General features: G+C 44.9%; 1 protein-coding gene across 6 annotated transcripts in view; it reads left to right on the forward strand.

Annotated features, from left to right (window-relative positions):
- LOC132394258 (zinc finger protein 420-like) overlaps window positions 1-3,398 on the forward strand; it is a 104,522-nt gene extending 101,124 nt beyond the window's left edge. For 4 of the 6 annotated variants that reach the window (XR_009512244.1, XR_009512243.1, XR_009512242.1 and 1 more), the window contains 3 exons: window positions 19-120; window positions 2,522-2,618; window positions 2,767-3,398. The gene's annotated coding sequence lies outside the window, so the exon portion shown is untranslated. The remainder of the gene's footprint in view (window positions 1-18; window positions 121-2,521; window positions 2,619-2,766) is intronic. The other 2 variants (XR_009512246.1, XR_009512247.1) reach the window with 2 other exon arrangements.
- The last annotated feature ends 10,820 nt before the right edge of the window (window positions 3,399-14,218 follow it).

Here is a 14,218-nt window from a genome sequence, read left to right on the forward strand (position 1 = left end):
TTTTTTCTTGGACTGCAGTTCAGCATTCAACACCATGATTCCCTCCAGTCTCGACAAGAAGGTCAGATACATCGGCATTCATCCTGCCATGTGGACTTCCTGGCAGATCGCTGGAGGCTGGTAAGACTGGGTTCCCTCACCTCTGTCCCTCTGACTCTCAACACAGGTGCACCTCAGGTCTGTGTATTAAGCACCTTCCTTTAATCTCTGTATAGCCTTGACTGTGTCATTACCCACAGATTCAATCTGTTAATTGCATTTGCTGATATCACTACACTGATTGTGCTAATCTCAAATAATAATGAGCTAGCATACAGAGAGCCCACAGAAAAAACAACCTCTCCCTCAACGTCGCAAAAACGAAAGGGCTGGTTGTGACTACCGAGGAATAGAGATAGGTGAGCCCTATTTAGATAAACAAATCAGGGGTTGAGAAGGTGAAGAACTTTAACCTCATCGACAGAAACATCAGCAAGGATCTCACGTAGTCTGTACATACCGGCTGTATGGTGAAAAAGGCACAAGAACGCTTCTTTCACCTGCCCATTGAAAAAGTTTAGTAAGGGCAGCCCAGGTTCTAAAAACTTTCCACAGTGGCTCGATTGACTGGATCCTTACTGGCTACATGCATCCCTGCTTGGTATGGGAACTATACTTCTCTCAATCACAGGCCTCTGCAGGGAGTGGTGCACACAGCCCAGTACATCTGTAGATATGAACTTCCCACTATTCAGAACATTTGCAAATACAGCTGTGAAAAAAAGGCCCGAAAGATCATTGGAGACCTGAGTCACCCCAACCAGTATGTGCTGCAGCTGCTTCCATCCGGGAAAAAGTACCATAGCAGAAAAGCCAGGGCCAACAGTTTCCGGAACAACTTCTTCCACCAGGCCATAAGACTGCTTAGTTCATGCTAACGCAACTGGGTTTCTATGTTACATTGACTATGCTGTTGAAAATAATATTTATAATCAATTGCTATAATTGCACATTGCATATTTTGAATGGAAACGTAAAATAAAGATATGTACTCCTCATGTATATGAAGGATGTCAGTAATAAGGTTAATACAATTCAATATATTTTTTTCTCGTAATTAAAGCACCAACCTGCAGAGACGGCGAATTCTATGTATTCCGTCAGTTAATGTAAAGTATTTAAAATTTAGCAAATTGCATTGGACAGCAAAAGAAGTCTTGCATAATAACTTAAAAAGGAACGGGTGCTGAACGTTATTACAACTTGGTGTACTTGTCACGTGACAGGTGTTGAAGCTATACTGGACTTGAAGTAATGGTCTTGTGATGGTGGGGATACGTCATTTTCCCGCCAGTAGAGGTCATGTGACATGTTTTTTTTACAGCGTAAAAAAGGAGGAACCCTCCCTTTGAGAAGGGGCAGTTCGTGGCTGGATTTGCCATGTTGACTTCATGCCACTGTGTGATTTAATGTTATGACGCAGTTTAGTTGAAAGATGAAGTTTTATCTAATGCCCAAAGTTTAAAAGGTCATTGCCAGCAGTTTCTTTATAACACTGCTATTTGAGAATCAGTGGAGAGTGAAGATCGGAGTTCGGGAGTTAAAAGATCGAGGAGAATCAATTTTGACGGTGAAACAGGTTCGACCTTGTTTGATCCTTATTCGGAAGGAATTCGTTACTGTTCTCGTGTTAATCCCTGTGAAATAGCAGAAAGGATTGGGAATTGTTCTGTAAAGGAAATGTCAGTGCCTTTAAGCCGTTTCATTTGTCCATCTACGTAAACTCTCCGTGGGAAAAGTTCGATTTGGGAATCGAAGCACCACGCCGTGAAAGAGAATTTAAATCGTCTTAAGAAGACTCTCCCTTAAATGGACTGTGAGCATTCTGAACTTTTGCGATACGACTTTGAAGAACTGTTTTTGCAACATCGCTTTAAGAACAGTTTAAGCTTCACTGCTTTAAGAACTGTTTAAGCTGCCGCACAATAGCTGACTTCCGGTTACGTTAGTGATTTGTTTACTTTTGGGGGATTTGTTTTCAGTGTTTAATAATTGTGTTATTGGTTATAAAAACCCCTGCCTAACTCATATATTTATTGTTGCTTGAATCCGTAACAAGAGAAAGAGAAATATTAGCGCCAAGAAGGAGTCTGGCCTCGTCTTCTCAGACCATTGATATCGCCGTTGCATTTTCTCTTCCGTGTACTCGATGTCTCCACAGTATAAATAATAGGTGCTGCTCAACACCCAGTAAGCCGGCAGTCCTAACCTCAGGAGTTTCTACTTTTGATAGGTTTCAGTGAGATCTTCCACCCCTCCATTCTTTTGAATCCTTGTGATTTCTGACCGATAACAATCAACCACTCCTCATATAATCTGCCTTTCAAATCGGAATCATTTTCCTGAAACTCATCTGCACACTCCTAAATGTTCGCACATCCCTTCTTAGTTAAGGGGCAGAAAAATGCTCAAAATATTTCAACTAAGGCCTCAACAGTGCCTTAGAAAGACTCAAAATTATGCCTTTCCTTCTATATTCCAGTCCTTCCGAAATGAATGGTAACATTGTATTTGATGGTTTCCACCGACACAACCTACAATTCAGCGAATCCTGAACGAGGTCAGCACGTCCCTTGCAGGTCCGTTTTAATTTATTATTGAAAAGTCTAACCACGTATAAAACAGTCTACGTTTTTATTTCGTAAAGCAAAGAGCATGTCATGCAATTACAGACTTCCAGACACTTTCACTGAACAATAATTTTCCATTCTCTTAATCTCTCTGCAGCCACGTCCACTGCCAAGAAGGCCCACCAGCACCTTTACTTCCTGAGAACGCTGAAGAAATTTGGTCTGTCCCCGAAAACCCTCACTAATTTTTATAGGTGCACCGTAGAAAGCATTCTTCGAGGGTGCATCACAGCCTGGTCTGGAAGTTGTCCAGTCCAAGACCGGAAGAAGCTGCAGAAGATCGTGAACATAGCCCAGCACATCACACAAACCAAACTTCCATCCTTGCACTCACTTTACATCACACGCTGTCGGAGCAGTGCTGCAAGGTAATCAACGACAAGACCTCCCCAGCCAACACTTTTTTGTCCCACTTCCCTCCTGGAGAAGGGTTCAGGAGCATGAAGATTCGTACGGCCAGATTTATGAAGAGCTTCTTTCCAACTGTGATAAGACTGCTGAACAGATCCTCACCCGGATCTGAGGCGTACCTTTCAAATATCTGGACCTGACTTGCACTACCTTACTTTCCCTTTTCTGTTTTCTAATTATGATTTATAATTTAATTTTTTATTATATTTACTTCGATTTGTACTTCAGCGAATGCGAAGCGCAGAAACAAATATTACTGACACGATTGTACGCTCTTGTATCAATTGTTTGGTGACAATAAAGTAAAGTATAAGTATTCTCTAAGCCCTCCTGACTGCCTCACTACATCCTCACACAATCATCTCGTCCATCTATCTTCATATATTCCACAATGCTGGTACAAAGGCATGAATTATGTAATGTAAGAAAAAATGTTCTCACGGAGACCGTTGTGAAAACCCTGTAATCATCACAATCAAATCAGAAAAGGCTCCCTTTATTCAGCTCGTTGTCTTCTGCGAATCATCCAATGTTCTATCGATGTTCGGATATTTTCTGTAGTGCTGTGGGCTGGTAAGTTCTGAAATAGCCTTATATGTGGCATCATGCATTGATTCAAATCAAACGGCAAACAACCCGTCGACCTAGAGCGACCAACTCCCGTGGGTTGAGTACGCACACAACTCTCTGGTGAGCTCTGCCATTGGGAGCTCTCCGTTCGAGTGCTCCCTTGGGTACCAACCCCCGCTGTTCCCCGCGCAAGAAGAGGTGATTGCGGGACCGTCGGTTCGGAACTATATTGATCGGTGCCTTAAAATTTGGGAGGAAACACGCACGGCGCTACTTAAGTAAACAGATCAAAATAAGAAGACAGCCGACCGACACCGGACTCCGGCGCTGGAGTACCAACCTGGGCAGATGGCGTGGCTTTCCTCCACGGACATCCCGCTCAAAAACGAACATAGAAAACTCGCCCTTCGCCTCCTGGAACCATTCAAGGTTGAAAGGGTTAGCTATCCCACATCGGTCCGCCTAAAGCTGCCAATGTCCTTGCGTATCCACCCAACTTTTCGTGTGTCTCATTTAAAACCAGTCTCCGTCAGCCCCTTGTGTTCCCCGGCTTTAACTCACCCACCTGTCCGTATCATCGACGACCATCCGGCATACACCGTCTGAAGACTACTGGAAGTGCGCCATAGGGGCAGGGGTCTCTAATATCTGGTAGACTGGGAAGGGGACGGTCCAGAAGACCGTTCCTGGGCTCCCCGTTCCTTCATTCTTCCCTCATACAGGATTTTCATCGGGACAATCCAGACAGGCCTAGAGGATTGCCGGGAGGCTCCCGTTGAGGGAGGGGTACTGTCACGGTCCCTTCTGGCAATCGTCCACCTGGCTATTTTCCTCAGGAACTGGGCTCAATCACCTCGTTTAGTTTCCAATCTTTCCCAGCTTCCACTAACTACAAACACCTGCTTTCCATCAGCAAATGCAGTATAAAAATCCTGTGACCACAACAAGGAGCTGCCAGTTCGTTGGTTGACTCGTATGAGTAACCTCGTTCCATGTTTCTTAAGACTGTCAGTTCTAGTCTAGTACCGTTCCTAAATTCTCTACTAAAACCAAGACATGGGTAAAGACTTCCTTGGCACCAATTCCACGATTGCTACAACCGTAACGCCTCCCTACTCGGCCTCCGCACCTGTGTTCAGCACTTGGGTTCGTTCCACCGCCACGTCCTTGTAACAGTGAAAGGACTACACAGCCGTAAATGTCTTGTTCATCCAGGCATGGTGTGTTTTACTTCCTGGAAGATTGGCAGATCTGAAAAGGAAATAAAGCTGTTGAAATTATTCAACTGTGGCTTTGAGATGGGAGTGCAATCATTTCTGAAACAGTTGAATGTTGTTCAGCACAAGATCCAGTTCTGGGATTCTCGGCAGAGATAGCCTGGAGCTCTGGAGATTGACTATTGACAACCACAAGAGATTTCTGTTGTCTTCGCTTTGCTTCCTATTTACTTCTGTTTTTGTTAACGCTAGTTGATCGTATGTTCCTGCAAAACTGGATTCATTTCTGAAATATACAAAAGGAATTAAGGCTATAATAAGAGAATACATCGTCGGGGGCCTTCCAGAACTCCTTCGATCTGGCAAGCACGTGAAAGCCTAGAGAGCAACAATTTTGACAGCAGTATTTATGGATTCAAGGGAAAATGTATTAAATGGAAGTGCTGCAGCTAAGTCAACAAATTTCGCACACATTCCGGTGAAAATAAACCTGATTCTGAAATAAGGGATTCTTGGTTAGGCTGTGGAATGTTAAAGGGTGTTCAGTCCAGATGAGTGTGGTGTGGCAATTTGTGAGGTCATATTAGAGGAGGACTTTGTGAACACAGCCCAGTCTGTCACAGAAACGTGCCTCCACTCCATTGACTCCTGCTGCATTTCACAGAAACATAGAAAACCTACAACACTATACAGGCCCTTCGGCAGACAAAGTTGTGCCAGACAATGTCCCTACCTGAGAAATTACTAGGCTTATACTTAGCCGTCTATATTTCTAAGATCCATATACATATCCAAAAGTCTATTAAAAAGACCCTATCTTATCCATCTCCTCCACCATTTCTGGCAGCCCTTTCCACGCACTCCCTACTCTCAGAGTAAAATACTTACCCCGACATCTCCTCTGTACCTTCTCCCCAACACCTTAAACCTGTGTCATCTTGTGGGAACCATTTCATCACTGAGGAAAAAGCCTCTGACTATCAATACAATCAATGCCACACATCATCTCATACACCTCTATCAGGTCACCTGTCATCCTTCGTCTCTCCAAGGAGAAAAGGTAGATTTCACTCAATCTGTTTTCATAAGGCATGCTCCCAAATCCATGCAAAATTTCGTAAATCTGTTCTGCACCCGTTCTCTGGTTTCTACATCCTTCCTGTAGTGAGGCGACCAGAACTGAGCACAATACTCCAAGTGGGGCGTAAACAGGATCCTATATAGCTGCAACATTACATTGCGGCACCTAAATTCAATTCCACGATTGACGAATGGCAATACACTGTATGCCTTCTTAACCACAGAGTCAACCTGCAGAGCTCCTGTGAGCGTCCAATGGACTGAGACCCCTGGATTCCTCTGATCAGCCACAGCGCCAAGAGTCATACCATTAATACTATATTCTTCCAATGCATTGGACCTACCAATATTAACCACTTCATACTTACCTGAGTTGAACTCCATCTGCCTCTTCTCAGCCCAGTTTTCCATCCAATCAGCCCCCACACTATCCACAGCACCTCCAACTTAGTGTCGTCAGCAAACATACTTACCCAGCCTCCACATCCTCATCCAGGTCATTTATAAAAATCACGACGAGTAAGGTTTCAGAACAGATCCATGAGGCACACCACTGGTCACCGACCTCCATGCAGAAAATGACCAGTCTACAACCATTATTTGCCTTCAGTGGGCAAGCCAGTTCTGGATCCACAAAGCAATGTCCTTTTGGATCCTTTGCCTCCTTACTTTCTCAATAACCCTTTCATGGGATACCTTATGAAATACCTAGCTGAATGCCATATACACTACACTTACTACTTTTCCTTCATCAGTGTGTTTAGTCACATTCCCCAAAAATTTTAGTCAGGCTCTTAAGGCACGACCTGCCTTTGACAAATCCATGCTGACTATTCCTAATCATACTATACCTCTCAAAATGTTCATAAATCCGGCCTCTCAGGATCTTCGCCATCAACTTACCAGCCACTGAGGTAAGACTCAATGGTCTATAATTTCCTAAGCTATGTCGACTCCCTTTCTTGAATAAAGGAACAACATCCGCAACACTCCAGTCAACCGGAACGTCTCCGGTTCTCATTGACTATGCAAAGATCATCGCCAGAGGTTCTGCAATCTCCTCCCTCGCCTCCCAATGTAGCCTGGGGTATTCCTCATCCGGTCCCGGCGATTTATTCAACTTGATACCTTCCAAAACCTCCAGCACATCCTCTTTCTTAATATCTACAAGCACAAGATTTTCAGACTGCTGCAAGTCATCACTACTATCAGCAAGATCCTTTTCCATAGTGAATACTGAAGCAAAGTATTCATTAAATACCCCTGGTATTTCCTCCGTTTCCATACACACTTTCCTACTGTCACACTTGATAGGTCCTATTGTTTCATATCTTATCCTCTTGCTCTTCACTTACTTGTAACATGTTTTGGGGTTTTCCTTAATCCTGCCCCACCCAGGGCTTTGCATGGCTTCTTCTGGCTCTCCTAATTTCCTTCTTAAGCTCCTTCCTGTTTGCCTTATATTCTGCTAGATCTCCAACTTTACCTAGCTCTCCGAACCTTTGGTAAGAACTTTTTTTCTTCTTGACCAGGTTTATTACAACCTTTGTACACCACGGTTCATGTATACTACTCTAACTTCCCTGCCTCATTGGAACGTAACTATGCAGAGCGCCACATAAATATCTCCTGAAGATTTGCCTCATTCCTTCCGTACATTTCCCGGAGAACATCTGTTCTAAATTTAAGCTTGCAATTTCCCGCCGGATAGACCCATAATTCCCGTTAATCCAATTAACGCTTTTCTAACTTGTCTGTTCCTGTCTCTCTCCAACGCTATTGTAAAGGAGATAGAATTATTATAAATATCTCCAAAATGATCTGCCATTGAAAAATCTGACACCTGGCCAGGTTCATTTCCCAATATGATATCAACTACGCCCTCTGCTCCTGTGGGGTATCTACATGTAAGACGGTCTTCGTTCATGTTTCTTGCTAAGGCTAATAAAATGGCTTCTGTGTAATGTTAACTGCTAATGGAAGGGTTCTCTGTAGCAGCATGTTTGGGTTATAATTAGTGATATCGGGACTTGTATTCATTTGCTAACCAATTGGGACAGATGTTATTCTTTCTTGTGTATCTGAAAGATGCTGTTTGCCCAAGACTTAGTCAGAACGTGCTATGGGGATGAAGAGAGAAGACGCACACGAAGAGATGCTGTGAGCTGGCTCACTGGCGAGGAGCTCAGAGGAAATTGAATGTTGCACCGAGGATATTGCATGAGCTCCAACGAATTATTTGTGCACGAACTGTCTAATTATTATTCTTTGCGCCTTTTTATTTTATATTTTCGTTCTCCAATAATCTCATAATTCAAGTAAGAGTTATGAAGTGTAATCATGTGATTGCATATGGTTTACTGTCTGTTATTGGTCATTGTGTGCTATATCACACAGAATCTACACAAACATGATCCCACAATTTGGCGGGGCTGAATGCTGCTGCCCCTAGATCGAAGCGAGCTGAGCGGGATTGACAGTTTCAATGTGGGGTGCTCGTCCAGGATTTTGATTACGTTCGATGTTGTGTGATCGCTCTGTTTTAAATTAAGCATGCTGCGGGGGTGGAAAGCTAATAAGCCTGAGTGTCCCTGTGGGATTGCTGGTTATTATTGTGCGCGTGTTGATTGGGGTGGATGGGGTGGGGTGGAAATTCAGGGCGAAACAGACCTCCCAGTGGGAATTTGAGTGGCAGAACTCAGTTGAAGGAAACCGATGGAGGTTGGTTGGAAGTTCGAATAGGCGGGCTGCTGACGTTGCCAGAATTATCAGGTTCAATTGTAAAGAGAGCTTTTGGTACATTGGCCTTTATGAATCAAAGTATTGAGTATAAGAGTTGGAATGTAATGGTGAGGTTGCATAAGACATTGGTGAGACCGAATTTGGAGTATTGTGTGCAGTTTTGGTCATCAAATTACAGGAAGGATATTAATAAGGTTGAAAGAGTGCAGAGAAGGGTTACAAGGCTGTTGCCAGGACTTGAGAATCTAAGTTATAGAGAAAGGTTTAATAGGTTAGGATTTAATTCCCTGCAGCGTAGGAGAATGAGGCGTGATTTGATAGAGGTGTATAGCGTTATGATGGGTATAGATAGAGCTAATGCAAACAGGCTTTTTCCACAGGCCAGGAAAGAAAAAAAAAACAGTGGTCATGGGTTAAGTGTGAAGGGGGGAAAAGTTTAAAGCCAACATTCTGTGGGGGGGGGGGCTTCTTCATGCAGACAGTGGTGGGAGTGTGGAATGAGCTGCCAGATGAAGTGATGAATGTGGGCTCACTTTTAACATTTAAGAAAAAGTTGGACAGGTTCATGGATGAGAGGGGTTTGGAGGGATATGGCCCAGGTGCAGGTCAGTGGGACTCGGCACAAAATGGTTCGGCACAGCCAAGAAGGGCCAAAAGGCCTGTTTCTGCGCGGTAATGTTCTGTGGTTCTATGGCTCTAATTACCCTGTAGTGACAGCTGCCAGTTATCTGCAAGCGTAGGAAAATGTGTTTGATTCGACTAGAAGTAAAATGCAGTACCTAGGGGCAGATTGGAGAAAAACATTCAGAGTATCTTTGACAGCCAGAGAAACGGCTAAATTGGTTGCAGTGCTGGGGGGAGGGGTGGTCATTCGGCTGGTCAGAGAGCTGTTAGCAAACTTAGAGGTAATTCAGTGGGGAAATCTCCTGGTGTTTCTTGGGGGGACGCGTTCCTAGCAGCCTACCAAGGTACTCCTGAGAGGAAACGACCCTGGTCCTGAAGGCTTGGTGGGACCGCGCTCCAGTGGGTCGTTAAGGAGGGATGAAAACTATGCTAAATTCCCTGCTCGACACCGGGTCGCAGGTCGAGTTGCTTTACAGTCCATTTTAAAACCGATTTCTGAAGCATTTACACTTGACAGCATTCAGAGCAATGGAGATTTGCGGAACCAGTGCTTGTGATTATCCAGACGCGGTTATTGGTCAATTAAGCTGGAGTTCCCAGAGGCCAATGTGGGGATGTCTGAGGGTCGTGACTCGTTAGTACTGATGTGTCCGGACACTGTTGAGACGGGCAATGTTTCGAGTCTGGAGGGGACCAACACCCCGCTGTTGAGGAGGCGCATGGGGGCCTGCCAGGAGGAAGCGGGTGAGAGCTGTGTGGGGGCATTGTCTGTGCACCCAATGTTTCAAGCTGCTTGTGAGGACGTGGTCAGCAGCATTGTGCCGGTACCGCATTAAATGAGAGCCGATGGTGATATGGCACGTGGGACATATCTGAGGGTTAGACTCTCTTAGTGGACACAACGAAATACCACGGTGGGTGGGGTGTTGACCTCTCAAGACACCGGTGAGAGAGAAGTCGCGGCGACTGGCCCCTGCAGTCGTGGAGGACGGAGTCAGCGTGTGTGTGGATTCCAGGACTCTGAACAGGCATACCGTCCCTGACCAGTATACAGTCACGAAGGCCTAACACGCGCTGGTCTGTCTGTGTGGTGCGAAGTGGTTTAGTGTGCTGGATCTGAGGAGTGGATGTTTCCAGATCTCGATGACTGAGGCCGACCAGGAGAAGATGGCCGTTATAGATTCGCTGGGATTTTCCAGTCGGAAAAGATGCCCCAGGGTGTATCCGAAGCCTTTGCAACTTTCCAGCGAGGCATAGGGAAGAGAGTGGGGGATGTGGAATTGTTTGGGGTTTTGGTGTATTTGAATGATGTAGTATTTAGATTTGAGTCAGAAGACTATGGAGCGACGAGAGTGCGGGATCACGGTCGACTAGGGGATAAAGATGTGAAACATTCTGTGGACGCGTGGCAGGTCTGGAGAAGGACGCAGCTCGTGAGTGCTCTGCGTTCGTATGTGGAACTGTGTGGTTATTATTGGAGAAATTACCCAACGCACCAGTTGAATTTCCTGGCGTTTGAGCAGACGATAGTGGTGGAGGAGTTGAGTGACTGTCTCTACGGGATCAAGTTTGAAGGGAAGACTGAGAAACGGAATTCCGAGCAGAAACTGGACAAATTGATCCAGAACAAGTTGGAAGACTTGTACGTTGGGGAAGACAAAAGAAGCTCTCTGACTAGGGCTAACCGAAAACTGAGAGCCCAGAAATGGGTGTCAGAATACAATTCAGAGAAGGTGAAGCAACTGTGGACAGATCTCGGAAGAGGGAAGCAGAAGCCCTAAGGAGAACTGAAGATGACCATTGAGAGCTTAGATGAAATGGACAAACTGAAGGTTTATCCAGAAGAGGGCATTAAGACAAAAGAGCTGGAGATAAGTTCAATGAACACTAAACTGGAGAAGGAGTTGGATGTAGAGCGAGTTGTGCGAGCCAAGGAACAGCAAACTTATCTTACCAGGGAACTAGAAGACCTTACTGATAGGTTGGAAGAAGCTGCTGGAGTAACGGCGTTCCAGATTGAGATGAAAAAGAAGCGTGAGTCGGAACTTCTACAACTGCGGCGAGAGTTGGAAGAGTCCAAGAAGAAGATGACTTCTCGATTACTGGAGGCAGAAGAGGCTGCGGAATCAGTCCAGGCCAAGTGCTCCAGTTTGCTGAAAACCAAACAGCAGCTGTCAATCGAGGAAATGGAGGGTTCGAAGAATGATGATCTTGTATGGCACATGCTGGCTTTCGCTAGCTATTCGTTGAGTGAGGAAGAGACTTCTGGCCCTTCTTCCACTGAGTAAGGTGAAGTGGTTGGGGTGACTAACTGTGAGCAGCCCGGATTTACTGCAGGACCCTAAAGGAGCGGCAGGAAGCTCTGAGTTGCAGCCGGGCATGAGTGATAGACAATAGACAATAGGTGCAGAAGTAGACCATTCGGCCCCTCGCGTCTGCACCGCCATTCTGAGATCATGGCTGATCATTCACTATCAATACCCAGTCCATGCCTTGTCCCCATATCCCTTGATTGCCCTATCCATCAGATATCTATCTAGCTCCTTCTTGAAAACATCCAGAGAATTGGCCTCCACCGTCTTCCGAGACAGTGCATTCCACACCTCCACAACTCTCTGGGAGAAGAAGCTCTTTCTCAACTCTGTTTTAAATAACGACCTCTTATTCTCAATCCATGCCCTCTGGTACTGGACGCTCCCAACATTTGGAACATATTTCCTGTCTCAATCCTATCAAATCCTTTAATTATCTTAAACGTTTCAATCGGATCCCCTCTCAATGTCCTCAATTCCAGCGTGTACAAGCCCAATCTCTCCAATCTCTCTGCGTAAGACAGCCCTGCCATCCCAGGAATCAACCAAGTGAATCTACGCTGCACTTCCTCAATTGCCAGAATGTCCTTCCTTAAACCTGGAGACCAAAACTGTACACAATATTCCAGGTGTGGTCTCACCAGGGCCCTGTACAAATGCAAAAGGACATCCTTGCTCTTGTACTCAATTCCCCTTGTAACAAAGGCCAACCTTCCATTTGCCCTCTTCACTGCCTGTTGCACTTGCTCATTCACCTTCATTGACTGGTGAACTAGAACTCCTAGGACTCTTTGCATTTCTCCCTTACCTAACTCTACACCGTTCAGACAATACTCTGCCCTCTTGTTCCTGCCATGTTGAAACCCTGCCCCCAATGCCATGAGCTCTGATTTTACTCACCAATTTCCTATGTGGCACCTTATCGAATGCCTTCTGAAAATCTAGGTACACAACATTCACTGGCTTACCCTCGTGTAACATCCTTGTTACACCCTCAAAAAACTCCCACAGATTAGTCAAGCATGATTTGCCCTTCTATTTCTGCCATCAAGATGTGCCACTATTTCGTCCTTAATAATGGACTCAAGCATCTTCCCCACGACTGACGTTAGGCTAACAGGGCGATAGTTCTCCGTTTTCTCCTTCCCTCCCTTCTTGAAAAGTGGGATAACATTAGCCACTCTCCAATCTTCAGGAACTGACCCTGAATCTAAGGAACATTGGAAAATGATTACCAATGCATCCGCAATTTCCTGAGTCACCTCTTAGAACTCTCGGATGCAGACCATCTGGACCCGGGGATTTATTAGCCTTCAGTCCTACCAGTCTACTCATCACAGTTTCTTTCCTAATGTCAATCTGTCTCAATTCCTCTGATATCTTATGACCCTGGCCCATCCATACATCTTGGAGATTGCTTGTGTCCTCCCTGGTGAAGACAGATCTAAAGTACGCATTAAATTCTGTTGCCATTTCCCTGTTTCCCATAACAATTTCTCCCAATTCATTCTTCAAGGGGCCAACATTGTTCTTAACTATCTGCTTTCTCTTCACATAGCTAAAAAAGCTTTTGCTATCCCCTTTTATATTCCTGGCTAGACTGAGCTCATACCTGATTTTTTCTCTCCGTATTGCTTTTTTAGTTAAGATCTGCTGTTCCTTAAAACTTTCCCAATCATCTGTACTCCCACTCATCTTAGCCCTGTCATACTTCTTTTTCTTTAATGCTATACAATCTCTGACTTCCTTTGTCAACCACTGTGGCCCCTTCCCCCTCTTTGAATTCTTCCTTCTCATTGGAATGAACTGCTTTTGCATCTTTTGTATTATCCCCAAGAATATCTGCCACTGCTGATCCACTGTCTTTCCTTCCAGGGCATCCGCCCATTTAACTTTGGCCAGCTCTTCCCTCATGGCTCCGTAGTCTCCTTTATTTAATTGCAACACTGACACCTCTGATCTGCCCTTTTCCCTCTCAAATTGTAGATAAAAACTTATCATGTTATGATCACTACTTCCTAATGGCTCCTTTACTTCAAGATCACTTATCAATTTCTGTTCATTACACATCACCAAGTCCAAAATAGCCTCGTTCCTGATTGGCTCAAGCACAAGCTATTCCAAAAATACATCTCTTAGCCACTCCACAAACTCCCTATCCTGGGGTCCAGCACCTACCTGATTCTCCCAGTTCACCTGCATGTTGAAATCTCCCATAACGACTGCATTACCTTTAGCACATTCCAATGTTAACTCCCTAATCAACTTCTACCCAATATCCACGCTACTGTTTGGGGGCCTGTACACAACACCCATTAGGGACTTTTTACCCTTACTGTTCCTCAGGTCAATCCACACAGACTCTACTTCCCCTGTTCCCAAGTCACCTCTTGCTAAGGACTGAAACTCATTCCGCACCAACAGGGCCACCCCACCCCCCTCTTCCCATATTTCTGTCTGTACATAGCACATATACCCTGGTACACTCAATTCCCAGGCCTGATCCCCTTGCAGCCATGTCTCCGTTATCCCAACAATATCGTAGTTCCCTATTTTCATCTGAGCTTCAAGTTCATGTGTCTTATTTCTGACA

This window comes from Hypanus sabinus, chromosome 5 (genome assembly GCF_030144855.1).
Source record: "Hypanus sabinus isolate sHypSab1 chromosome 5, sHypSab1.hap1, whole genome shotgun sequence".
In the NCBI taxonomy this organism is placed as follows: domain Eukaryota; kingdom Metazoa; phylum Chordata; class Chondrichthyes; order Myliobatiformes; family Dasyatidae; genus Hypanus; species Hypanus sabinus.